The following is a 13,539-nucleotide window of genomic DNA, read 5'->3' as shown; positions in this document are numbered from 1 at the left end:
TTTGTTTGGGATTTGTTGTTGTAGTTGTAGTTGATTTCTTTGGTTGGTTTTATTCTAGTATTAAATAAGAAAGCACAACCAACAATTTATTTTCATTCTACTTCTTAAAATTATGTCTGCTTGCTCTGGCAATGTTCTAGTTACCTGAAAGCCCAGCGTGAGCAAGACTCTGTACAGAAGCTGGTTACAAAAAGGCCTCCAAAGGTGGCAGTATCTTTTAGGCAGCAGGGAGAAAAGGTAATGCTGACACCTTTCTTGCACAAGGCTCATGTGTCAGCGATCAGGGAAGCCTGGGACAGTGTTCCTTATTAGGTTTCTGTAATATGATGCACACTCAGATAAGTAAGCCACTCTTTTTTTCTTCCTTTTTTTTTGTTTATTTTGTTTTGCTTGTTTGTTTTGGTTTTTTGTGGTATTTTTGGGTTTTTTTTGTACCTACATCTCTTCTGAGAAAAGAAGAGGTAAATCTGGGAGGGTCTGGTGGGATTTCTGTGATCTTCTTTCTTAGGGCCAGGGGCTAGCAACAGCAGACTCTAAGAGAGGACAGTGACCAGGAGCAGTCAGAGGTACTTGTGTAAGCAGATGCTCTGCCATGTACTACCTTAGAGTCAGTCTCTGCCAAGATCCACTTACTGATAAAATTCAGTCTTCTGCCTGTCTTGAAAACAAGGATTAGAGATTAGGGGCATGGATGGTGGAGGCAAGTGTGGAGTTAGAGATAGAGATGTGTAGATTTTCTGAAGGAAAGGGAAGAGCAGCTGCATCGGCTGACCCAAAAAAACCACCTAGAGCATGAATGGTTTAATGAGGAGGATGACCATCCAAAAGAGAGGAATTTATTATTTAATGGTCTAGATTGATCTTGAAATACAGACAATCACTAAAACAAACAAACAAACAAACAAACAGAAAAATGAGTTGGTGATGGAGGAGGGAAGACATGATGCCGGTGAAGAAGACATGTAATTTCCATCCAAGATCAAAGTTATGCTGAGTTTGTGAAGAGAAAACATCCCTGACAGCTGATGTGAGTGCTTTGCAGTCTCAGTGACAAAGGACAGCTTGACTGAGAAAGGAGATTTCTCTGGGGTTATGGAGAGCTGCAGCCCCCAACACAAAAGCCAAAAGAGGAGTAAAATCTGAGAGAGTCTTTGCGACTCTGAGAGGGTTCAGAGGAGGACCATGAAGATGATCAGGGGGCTATGATCTGAAGGCAACCTGACGGACATGGGGTTCTTCATTCTGGAGAAGAAAAGGCTCCTGGGAGATCCTGCAGCAGCCTTCCAGCACTTAAAGGGGGCCTAAAAGAAATCTGGAGACAGAACTGTTCAAGTTGAGGTTGGACAGGGCTTTGAGCAACATGGTCTAATGGAAGGTGTCTCTGTGCATGGCAGCAGGGTTGGAACTGCTGGTCCATTCCAACTCAAATCATTCTATGAAAATGAAATGTCTGAAATTTTAGAGGTGGAAATGTAAGCAAAAATGTCAGTCAATGGAACACGAGAATTTTCACAGCTGCCTTCTTTACCTGGACCACTTCAATGGCTCAAATGTCCATGGCTGACCTGAAAGAGGAAAGGAGACCCTAATGAAACAGAAAAGAGTGAATGTGTGTGCTTGTTTGTGTGTGTAAGAGTTTTCATACATAGAAACTCTTCTTGGGTGAGAATTTTGGCGCCTCAATAATGGGATTATATCCTGCAGACACTGGAAGAGGCAGCAGGTTTTGATAAAGCTTGTGATGTGATGTGCAGGTTTCAAGTATGGGTGCTGGGCAGGTGAGAGGATCCATGCTGACCAGGAGATGTTGTAACAATGAAGAGCTGGTAGAATTCAAGAGCTCTGCATTTTGTGACATGCTGAGCATTGTTCCTGTGCTGTACACAGCAGTGCTCACTGTTGTCTTCCTTCCTGGAACGCCCTATCATGGGCAGTCAGCAAGCACTCTGGATTTTAGTTCTGTAGATGAAAAGTCCATCTGTTATTGCTGTTGAGGGTTCACTTTCATTTTGGGTCTTTGAACACTGTTCCACAGATGTGATCACCTCCCTTTAAACTGTAGGCTCTTATCCTTTTGTAAGAGAACTTTCCCCTCCATTGACACATCCTGCTGCCTACTTAGGGAGTTCCATTGGTGCTGCCCAAAAATGCTATTGCTGCCCAGAAATGTGCTTGAATACACCCAGAAGATTTTCTCACTCATAAATAACTGCCTTGTTAGGGTAATTTCCTCCTTATGCCACTCGAAACATGAGCTTTTAGTATTCAGTCTGTTCCTGACAACACTGTCAATTCTGTGTGTGTTGGATTGCATGTGAGTCTCTGCTGACTCTTTTTAATTTATCTACACCTCTTCCTCTGCTACCCCAGGGAACAAGAGAATGAGGAAGAAGTGGGGTAACTTGGGTAAGGTAAAAACAAGGATAATGCAAAACTTTTGTATATTTAGTTGGCTTCTGTCAGCTGTGTTCGTGTTCCTCAGACCTTACTTCTGCCTCTCTGCATTATGTTAAACAAGGGTTAAAAATGGTCTCTGTTCTGGAGTCACTGTTTAGGGCATCCCAGGAATGCTGGTTCTCATTTATGTTTGTACCACACCTGGCCACGATTCGGTCATGGTCTGGTGAAAGCTGTAGATGGTACACGATAGACGCGGCTACTGGGGCGTGATACTCACACAGCGTGTTCCTGTCCTTGGGATGGAGACAGGGTGGAAATGAAGGGAGCTCCCCCTTCCCACCCTGCACCATCTTGTTCCTCTCATGTAAAACACTTCCACTTGGAAAATGTCAACTTGCAATTGAAATGAGACCTTAATTTAGAAAAATACTGGTTTCCAAGTTGCCCGTGGGCAACCACTGGGCAAAAGTAGCTGTGACAGTGGTGCCACTTTCCATTTGACTGCGGATCCTGCGTACGTGCTGGAGCTCTGCTCCCAGGAGGCCCCACACCCACCACCCTTGATTATTTTGGGATGTGGTGAGGGAAGGCTGAAGACTGATGAGAGCTCATTGAACACACAGGGACTCTCTCCTCCCTCCAGCTGGTGCCTGGTGATGCATTCCCACAACAAAATTTTTAATTAGAAACCTTTTGCCTCAGTACTAAACTTACTAAACTTATTTCCTGGCTTCAGTGAAGTTCCACTTTCTTCCCTAATTATTTGTTATTTTCCTTCTTCAAACAGGTGCTAGATACACTCCCTTCTCTTGTGTCTAGGTTGTGTCTCATCAGCATGGGTGAGCGAGTTTCCTGAAAGGCACTGCCCAGTGCCCTGCTGCCTTTTGTTGTGGTAGCTGGACTGGTGAAACTTGTGGGAGTGCAGGGGAGGCTTTCTGTACCTGCCCTTGTGCGATACAGTACATTCTTCTTAGATTAAACATTTACTGGAGAAAAGTTGGGCTGCTGCTGCAGGAATCAATACCCTGCCTCACTTAGCAAAGTGCAGTCTGGACGGGCTGCCAAGTGCCACTCCTTGACAGGAACCAGGAGCCACACAAGTGTGCTGAAGCCCTTGGGTGTCTGAGACAGGAGCACATCTTCTTCACAGTTCTTCAGTGATTTGATCTGGTTTTTGCTGCTGCCTTTACTGCAGTGGCAAAGTGCAGGGATTCCTCTGGCATGCAGATCTAATTAGGCAGAAATGTAGAAAAATCATTAACAAAACCTATTTTTTTTTATCTGACAATGCAAAGTGTGCCATATAATTAAGAGCTATTTAGAAAGCCCTAGACATAAAGGATGAAGGATGCAAATCACTGTCACATTTGCCATCTGTATTTCAGGCCACATGAGATAAAAATCTAAGAAAAAAATTCTGGACTTTGAATATTTAATATCTTTGTTTTAGATAGGAAATATTCAGGTACCAGATTTTTCACATAGGCAAAGGCAATGTTATCAATACACACTGATATTGGAACCTTATGCTATTTCTTTTTTTCTTAAAAAAGTGTTTATGAGGACTAACTGCAACACATATCGGACAATTAGCTCATAAATAATCAGAGTTGCACATTTGAGTGTTACCAGACATTTCCATACAGACAGAAACTGCAGCTGATCGACAGCTGTCCCTTCCCAAACAATAGAACTACTTCATATAATAAAGATGAACATATGAAAATTTTTCTTTTTTTTTTGGATAAAACTCCAAAAGAGAAAGTTAGAGATCTTGACATCGCCTCATTTATAGACATAAAGAAGTGTTTGGCAGTTCAGTAACTCATGTAATAATGATTATTTATTCAATAAATTATTTTTAAATTGGTTGTTAGGCCATAGTTGTAATCCATATGAATACCAGGAAAATCAGAATGGCTGCAGCACCTCTTTGGGACCACGAGGTACTGAACTGTGCTTACAGCTCTGCACAGCTCACAGGAATGCTTCACACTGTGCTTGTACACTGAGCAACGCAGGAAGGACAGGTTACATGACAATTTTCAGATCACTGCAGGGCTTAAACTTAGAAGGATTTCCCTGCTGAAACCTGTGAATGCTGAGTGATATCAGAGCAGCTGATGGCAATGGCTCACTCTGCCATTGTTAAGCTGGAAGAGCTAAACCAGGCAGATTCTCTGCAAGGCACACTAATACTAACAGAAGTGATATTTTCTACCAGAAAAGACATTGCTCTTCAGGAGAACACAAATTATTTTGGAAAATAAGTGAATATTTTCCTCCAAAATAGTCCACCCACTCGGAGAAATCGTTGTCTCTGTGCTGTTGTTTTCAGCTGATGCTCCCACTTCTCTTCTGAACATCTCTGGTCACTCCTTGCCCTCCAAGGGAACCCTTGTGACCCAGCAGCTCCTCGTGCTCCACTCCCACAGCACAGTGGCAGTGCCAAGCCCCAGCTGTGACAGGAGTGTGCCCCATCTGCAGGCTTTTCCCCTGCAGGTTTATTTTCTCGTGTAGGGGTAAACTCTGTTTTTCCTCTGCAGAAGAGGAGCACCTGTGTGTGGGCTGCTGCGTGTGTCACGGCGGAGCAGCCGGCAGGTGGTAACTTGTTTATCTGCAGGAAGGAGAGCTGCTCCTGAGCTTCCCTGCTCCTGAGCTTTCCCTGCTCCTGAGCTTCCCTGCTCCTGAGCTTCCCTGCTCCCCCAGCTGCTCCTAGGCTGGGGCTTGCCTGCAGAAGCAGAGTGAGAGTCAGATCTGGGAGAGCTGGAAGCTGTCAGGGGAGAGAAGGGCAAGGGTGAATGAGGGCTGTGGTTGTGTGCTCGGGACGTGCAGGACTGTGAGGATTTGTGGGACAGGTAAAGAGGGACGTAGAAAAGCTATGTGCTGATTTGGGTAAACCACTGTGGAGAGACTGAAGGGGAGCAGAGGACAGGCAAATGCACAAAATCATTTCCAGCCCTGCCCCGAGCTGACCCTGCTCCTACATCTCCTGCTCTGTGCTTGGAGGAAGGCTGGAACCACAGCATGGCTGCCTCCAGCCTCCTGCCCCCATCCCTGCAGCTGTGGGGTCACCTCTGCCAGGCAAGGGGGGAGCTACAGAACTCCACAGCCCTTGGGGTGCTCCTGCTGCCTGTTTCCCACTCAGGGGAAGGGCTGGTGCCCTCCTGCTCTCCTGGGCATGGACACATGCTTATATTCTGGCTTTGGCTGCCCATTACAGTGGGAGTTTCCCAGGGTAACTTTCTCCTTGCCACCCCCCCATCTGCTTGCAGTCAGGAATAAGATCTAAACTGCATTTCTGAGGCCTTTACCAGAGTATGATGTTTTTCTCAGTGCTGGAAGTGGCTGGAAAATTATAGTTGCCATTGCAATCAGCAGGAGTTGGAGATACTCAGCACTGCTCTAGATGGACCCTGAGGCGTGGGACACCTAACTGGGGAGTCTGGAAGTCAGACATCTGAACCTGAGCTGGTCACCCTGGTCACTTATTTATGCATAAGATAAAGCTCTCATTTCACATGTTCTCCTCTGGCACAGAAGACCCAGGTGGTTCAGCTGTTAAGTGATTTATACTGCAGCCACCAGTGAGTCAAAGGCTTCCAGTGATGATGAGTTTGGCAAAATTTACTTTTGATCTTTCATCAGACTGATAGACTGCCTTTGCAGGGAGGGCTGGCCTCACAGTCAGGTGTTCAGGAGTGTGTTGCATTAAACTGCTTCTGCTACTCACTGCCCTGCTGACTGATGGCAGAGAAAACACACGGTGATTTCTGCCTTGGTTCCCTCGGTTGCACAACACCCCACTAGTTCTTTGGGATTACAGGAGCTGAGTTCTTTGATGTTGCAACTTGAGGCTGCTGTAGGTTTGGTTTACTCCATGGTTTTAACTGGAAGGCCCCAGTGAGTTTCCATGCAGATTACAAGAGCAGGATTACTTCAGGAACCCTTCTCTCTGATGAGAAAATGCTCTCAGCAGGCCCTGCCTCTTCAGGCAGAAGACAATAGGTTTTCTTGGCAGTATCTGAATGTTTATCAGGTATTCCAAATTCATTAAATGAAACGGAATGGGGCTTTTAGCAGTATTATTAGCAAGATGACTATAATTTAAGAGAGTAGGAGAGTGCTTCATTTCCTACCTTTAGTAATAAACTGAAAATAAAATGTAAATGTCAAGTGGTAATGTAGCAGTGTGCTTAGCAACCAGATGATCAAATGTTAGGAAAATGCCAACAGCAGTAAGTCAGAGCTGCCTGCTTGTGTGTTTGTGTGCATGTAAATAATCTTTCCTCAGCTAGGGCCCAAGTGTCAGCAAAGGTTATTTTGCTCCCTTTCTCTTCCCTATTTGTGTCATAATTCGATCAAAAAGATTAAAATGCAGCAGAGGGACTATATAACTTTGGCAGAAAGGCAGCCCCAAAATCTGCAGATACAGCAATATGCCTTGATACTAGCATGGCAATCGAAGTGGCATTAGGCAGGGTAGAATTGTGACAGATTTTCATACTCTTGACAAGGCTGAAGTTGGTATGAAGAGGGGATATCTGCTGAGCACGACATTGTAAACAGTCTAAAAAGCTCCTAGGCTTTGAGATATTAGGTCAGTTATGTTTGTGGGGATTTAGATAAAAAAAAGTATGTTAAGGGACAGTCTTGCACCTTAGGATGTTTGTGAGCCCTTCATATCCATTAGAAAATCTTGAGGCAAAGGGAAGGCACTCCTAGGGTTTGAAGAAAGCTTGTGGGACTCATCATGAGGAAGAAAGGGAATTATTTCACTGGCTACCCAAGCTTTAGTGCTAGGTCATGATATGGACTTATTAACCATGGTTTCCGTGCCTCCATGGTTTCCTGACTATATCATATTACATTTCTTTCCTTTCTCAAATATTTGTACTGTTACCAGTCCTTGCTCATATACTCTTAAGAATTTTTCTTGATTTTTTTTCCTGTTAGACCAGCCTCTCTGGGGCATTACACAATTTTTGTTGCTTTTCACTGAACTATCTGTATTTTATCAATATATTTTTGAAAGTAAGCTACCAGTTCTTACTCTGGTATCTGCTCTCATGTGAGCTCCTCTCCCTGGAACAGCTAAATTTTATAAAGCAAAGAGATTTTTTTCCCCTTCCAGCCATTTCAAGCAGCCTGCAAACACCAAAGGACTGAGCTACTCCACCAGAAAGCCATTCCTGTGGCACCATGTGTAGGTTTTATCCATTAACCTGCAACTACATGTGGTGCTAGGAAGCCATAAACATCTGTGGGCATCACTAGTGAGAAAGAGGCCCAAGTTTTTTCCCAGATAACATGGAGATTTCTGGAAAACCTACCCTAAATGTCACCCAGGTAGAGTGCCTGCTGCTGCTCTGCTCCAGTGCAGCCCTTACTGCTTTGCAGGGTTGCTAGGCTGGGCAGCTGCAGTGCCTTGCTTGGCTCTTTGTAACTGTAGGATGGATTAAATCACACCCAGCACGCCCTGCCTCGCCCTGCCCCACGCTGATTTTCTTCATGTGGGGCAGGAGAGCTTTTGTTCACCTGGGAGCAGTAACGCCAGCCCCTGCCTGCCTGGAGCTCAGCCCATGCATCGCCTGCCTCCTTCCCCTTCCAGCCCTCTTCCTCAAAGGAAAGGCCAGGCATATCAGCTCTGCTTCATGCTGTTATTCCTCACCAAAACAAAAGCCTCACTGACTTCACTGAGCACAGAAATTCATGTTATTTTAGGGGGGCTGCAATTTTATTTATTTTTTTAGAAGGAGATATATTATTGACTACAGTGTCCTCTGTGTTGTCCCTCCATCCAGTTGGTTTCAAGTGAAATCGGTGTTTGTGTCATCAAAGTACAGGTATCATCTGTCAACCCAAAAGGAAGCCTAAGACCATGAGTACCAAACAATTTTTCAGTCTTTTTTCTCCCCTGTTCCTGTGCTGAAGGCTGTACTCTTTGGTAATGACTAGATCTAGGCAGGAGTTTCATTATTCCTCTTATGGGAAATTCCCAGGGTTCCCAAACCTGCTATTTGTTATTAAATTGTCTAGAATTAAAAAAAAAAAATTCTTTTTCTGTGAAAAAAAAGAAAACAATCAAAAAGGAAAGAAAAATGAAACAGCTCTGATTTTGATGGTTGTCTTGAAAGTTTTGAATATACAAATTTTAAAAGCCTGGAAAAGTTTTACAAATCCTTTTGTAAATGAAAGAGCATATGCTAAAAAAAAATGAAAAGAGCAGATGCTACTTCTAAAGAGAGTGTTTACATTCCAACTTTCTCTCAAAACAAAGCTGGCTTTCCTTTTAAAGGACATTTCCCTAAGAAAAATCTCTTGCAAAGTAAGCAGTTGATGCCTGGTAGCTCTCTTTTCTCACCTGTGTCTTGGTTTGCTTAGGTCCCCTAAAGCCTTCTGGGGTGCAAAATCAGCTGGAAATACCTTGCACATGGACTACTACATGGCATAGATGGACTTACTTTTCTAAGTGAGTGCCATGAAGCCAGTGGTAGGGATTTTGTAGCTAGATCTTTGCGTAGCTGAAGGCTGCAGCCTGTGGAAATGCTGCTCTTGTGGCATGGGCAGCAACAGCCCTCTTGGCATGGTCCTCAGTGGAGACACAATGGAGACACAGTTTTGGCTTGCTTGCTAGAAACCAGAGAGGGAGTGGTTTTTAATGACTATTATTACTAAAAATATCAGACCTTTAGAGAAAAAGTAGTCTATGAAACATAATTATCTTCTTCCATGGAGTTAATGAAGGGATAATAACTGTGTCCACCTTATTCTGCTGTTACTACTGTTTAATACCATATCACCAGCAGCAGCAGACTCTGGTGAAATGCTGTATTGACTTCCATTTAAATATTTTGTATCCAGATAATGACCAATTCTAGTTACAGTGGCCTGAATATTGCAAATATAGCTAACTAACAGAATGATGAACTATTTGACGAAAAGAAGATCTGTTGGCAGCACATAAAAACTCCTCTCAAGTTACACTCCTCTTTTGTAACCACAAATCCCCAGTAGCATCCTTTTGGGGTACCCTGTTGGTGACAGTGTGCACACAGTCCTGTGTGAAGTGAATTTTTGGCCCTGTCAGTAGGGCTCCAATCTGACCAGAGCCACAATGCAGCAATTCCCTCACCTGCACAGACCTGCCCTTGGCACAGGACGGGATGCACAGCCCAGGCAGGGTTATTCTGTGTAATTCATGTGTGAGCTACCAGACCATGGCACGGGCTCCAATCTGTCCGGAGAACTTGGACTCAGGGAGGAAAAGTGAGCTAAACAGGAAGCTTGGAAATTTTGTCCAGACACTGCAGCTGGGAAGAGGTTAAAGCATCAAAATATCTGGACCGCTGATATAAGAGAAATTCCTGGAAGCTTGAACACCACTGCTTCCTGCAACATTGTGAGTTATTTTTGCTGGCATTTTTGCTGTTAATGCCACTTGTGCTCAATGATTAGTTAATTAATGTGAGTAAAACTACAGTAGGGAAAAAGATAATAATGAGTCTGCTTGTTCTTTCCACTCCCAACAAGAAAAAATAATGCAAACCATTAGTTCAGTCTTGATGATTTGAAAGCCCAAATAGTGCATTTTTATACCTTTTGTGTGTTTGTGTGTATTAAATGATAAAATTTGTGGATATAAAAAGGTGGATGTTAATGAAATTGAATTTTAAGGATTCATGATTAATTTTATAATTTTTCCCAAATATCTGTGGCTTTGATTATTTTCCTTTTGGATGTAGGAAGAAATGTTTTTTAGGAATTTGAATCAGCATCACAGTCTGGGGAACTTTTCTTAATGTACTTGCCATCTCACATTTCACAGCTCTGTTTTTTTGTGTATTTGTCTGGGTTTTTTCAGAAGATTTAAAGTGAATACAACCGATACTGTCTTCTGACTGGCAATGAATGAGCTCAGTGCAGCTTTTTTCTGTCATTAATTTTAGCCAGTGATATTTTTGCCAAGATCTCTTTTCACTGCTCTCTAAATTGCAATTACTCTTCTGAATGGGAATAAATGTTGCCTGTACAAATTCTCCTGTATGGTTTTATGTAGACTTAATTTAACATATTGATCTCATCTCACTCGAGGCTAGAAGTAGAGCATCTCTCATGTTCTCACATTTTAAAATTAGTTCTGCCAGATTTGCTGTGATTAATTTTTCAAGAGAATTTAACTTTCAGAAATAAGGGAACTATCAGAGGGTTTGCCTTAATGAAGCTGTTTCCATTCTGCTCTACCATGACTGATAGGTTTTTATCTTAACGAGTTAAACAAAAACGTGGTGATGAAAAAGGAACTTTAGAGAGAAATAATCTCTTAAGATATTCAGTGTACCAGAATTAGCTCTCTTCCCTAGGAGGCTGAACATGTGAGCATGTACATATCATAACTTTTGAGAGGGTTTTTTGTCTTATTGCTATGTTTTGCACAGAAAACTTCAACTGTCATTTAATCCGCTTGGTATACTTTCTTAGGGAGATTAATAGATTCACAAAGTTCCTCAGAGGGTTTAGATACATTACTAATCACAGAGCCAGGAGACTGGCAGTAGTTAAGTTTTAAAAAACCCAATTAAAAAATTTGATGAGATTGCAAGCACAGTTCTGCAGAGTTCACTATTTTTATTTGTGTGTGTGCGAGGAGAAAAAGAAAATATTTTCTGTCAGAATCTCTGTGAAGAGCAGTTTGCTCTGTGCATTGTACATCGGCTGCATCCAGGATGTCAAGTCCAAAGTCTGCCCCTCTGGGCTTTTTAGTGGGATGGGGTGCATATGGTGAGTGCTGTCCACCCAGGACCAGTGATGGGCAATTCACAGTAAGAACCTGCAGCAAGTTACACATTTTTTTTTCCAATTTGTGTGTTCAACTCTTCCAAGGAAAAAAAAAAAGCCCCATCAAATAGAAAAGCTGTACAATCAAATGTCAAAAAATGGACTGCAGCAGTAATGGATGCCTCTGCTGCACCCACCTCAGATCACACAGGTTCACAGGGAAAGAGAGAGAAGAAAGGGAGGTTTCAGGATTAGAGATGGAGGCATTTCTATAGCCAATGGCTTAAAAATAAGTGAATTCTTCTACAGAAGGTGAAATATTTATCTAACTGCCAAAAGCTTTTGCATTCATCTACTCTGGTCTTCCAGCTACCATCAACCCTGGACCTTCCTTAACTTCCATTTTGAGTCAGCTTATTATAGCTCAGTATTTTTTAAAAAAACCTTTGAGTTACAGAAAAACTACCAGAAAACCTGAGAGCCTACTCCAGTATTTGACAGCACACAAAATTTAAACTTTTTTCTTTGTATTTTTTCTACCCTTGGGCTCCTGCCTGTTACACAGAATGGCTCTCTACCTCTTTTTCTGTATGGCTGGTATTCACAGTAAAATATACATTATAGAGAGGTAGTGAGCTGGGACTTACTTGATGAAGTTGCAGAACACTGGATATGGATATCTGTGTTTGAGGTATATTTTCCATTTCTTTGGTTGTGTTAACCTCTATTAGCCTCTCCCACAATTGCAGGCATCAGAATTAGTCAAAGATCTCTAATGGCACTCACAAGCCATTAAAAACCCAGAGGCAAAGTGCCCCATACTCCTGCTGCTCACTGTGGGATTGTGCTCTCTCTTTCAGCTGGTTTCATTGGGGATCCAGCCCAGCCAATCATCCCAATCATACCCAATTCCTTACCAGAGCTGTTCTTTCCTGGAAAAGAGGCTTTCAGCCTATGAGTCTGGTGTGCATGCTTTGTTTCTAGATGTTTCACTTTAAGTTTTATTATCTTAATACTTGTATCTTATCCTCTCTGCCCTTCTGCTCTGTGCCCCCAGCTGCTCCTTTTCTCTGTGCTTCAGGTCACTTGAATACTTGGGTCAGTATCTGTTTTTACACCTCCATTTCACCACTGAAAATTGTACAGATTTAATGTCTTCATGAACCTGCTAGAACCCCACCTCTTCAATTATGATGTATTGTTTATAAAACCTGTGCTTGTAATTTGCAATCTGGTGTTCAGTGTTGACTCTTTTTTCCTCCAATTTTTTACTATATTAAAATACCTTATATATAGCTGAGGTTAATATATCACTGCTATTAATTTAATAAACAAACTTGTAATATTACAAAAAGGTCATAAAATTAATTTGGTCAAATTGATTTTCAGAAATCTGTGTTACTGGCATTATTTGTCTCATCTACTTGTACATCCTAAAAACTGTCTCTCCTGTCAGGTTATCACTTATATTGTCCTGGATTTTTGCCCAACTGATGCAGTGTTTATTTATTTTAACTTCCTTTGGTAAATCCTGGCACAATATTATGACTCTTTCCAACCTTTTGAACTTCTCTAATATTCAATTAGCAATTGATAACTGGTATATTGTCTGCTTTGTAGAATTCCTTAACCAACAATTTTTAATATTTGGATACATTACTTCAGGTTTAGAATTTTTTTAAAGCATTTAAGTTTTGTTTTGATTTAACTACTTAACTTCTAAGTTACAGAGGAAATAAAAAGCTTCTTACCAGCCTCTGGTTTAATTGTACCATCTGGCTGGGTTTTTTTTCAAATTGAAACTCAGCAAAGAATGTTTTTACTCTAATTTCCTAAATAAAAGACACAAAACTATTTTAAAAACAAGATAAAAAATGGAGATGTGAGTAGATAAAGTTACCTGGATAGAAGATATAAACAGAGTATTTGTATAAACCCATAGAGTGATAATGAGTGTCCAAAAGTCCTGTACTTTCAAAGAAATCTAGTAGAAATCTGCTTTTATATCCTTAAAAAGACTTTAAACATAGCCTTACACATCAGAAAGATCCTCATCAGGTTGGTGGAAATACAAAATACCCCACTTGCTTTCTAACAAATGTGGATTAAAGCAGAGAGATTCTTTGCTGTGAGATACTGTCCAAATGAGAGAGAGAGAGAAAAGTGCCAGCAGGAGGCAAGGGTGGAAGAGTTTGCACTTCAGTTTGGAAGCTTCAGTGTTTCCTGCCTGGAAGGGAAAGGACTCCTGGGGAACCTGCCCAGCACTGGTGGGCAGATTTGAGAGGAGACTGGGAAATACTCCAACCTCGTGGGTGGCTTCCCACTGAGGGGCAGGTGACATCAACAGCCAGGTTTGCAAAG

The 13,539-nt window shown here is 42.1% G+C and overlaps 1 long non-coding RNA gene across 1 annotated transcript; it reads right to left on the bottom strand.

Annotated features, from left to right (window-relative positions):
* Nucleotides 1–373: 373 nt before the first annotated feature.
* On the bottom strand, nucleotides 374–1,798 carry LOC135298055 (uncharacterized). The gene is made up of 3 exons (XR_010360022.1): nucleotides 1,646–1,798; nucleotides 1,529–1,565; nucleotides 374–654 (listed from the first exon to the last, which is right to left on the bottom strand). It is a non-coding gene; the product is annotated as an uncharacterized LOC135298055 (long non-coding RNA).
* Between the last annotated feature and the right edge of the window lie 11,741 nt (nucleotides 1,799–13,539).

This window comes from Passer domesticus, chromosome 3 (assembly GCF_036417665.1).
Source record: "Passer domesticus isolate bPasDom1 chromosome 3, bPasDom1.hap1, whole genome shotgun sequence".
NCBI classification, from domain to species: Eukaryota; Metazoa; Chordata; class Aves; order Passeriformes; family Passeridae; genus Passer; species Passer domesticus.
The sequence above is the reverse complement of the archived record's forward strand: the minus strand, read 5'-3'. Positions and strand labels throughout refer to the sequence as shown.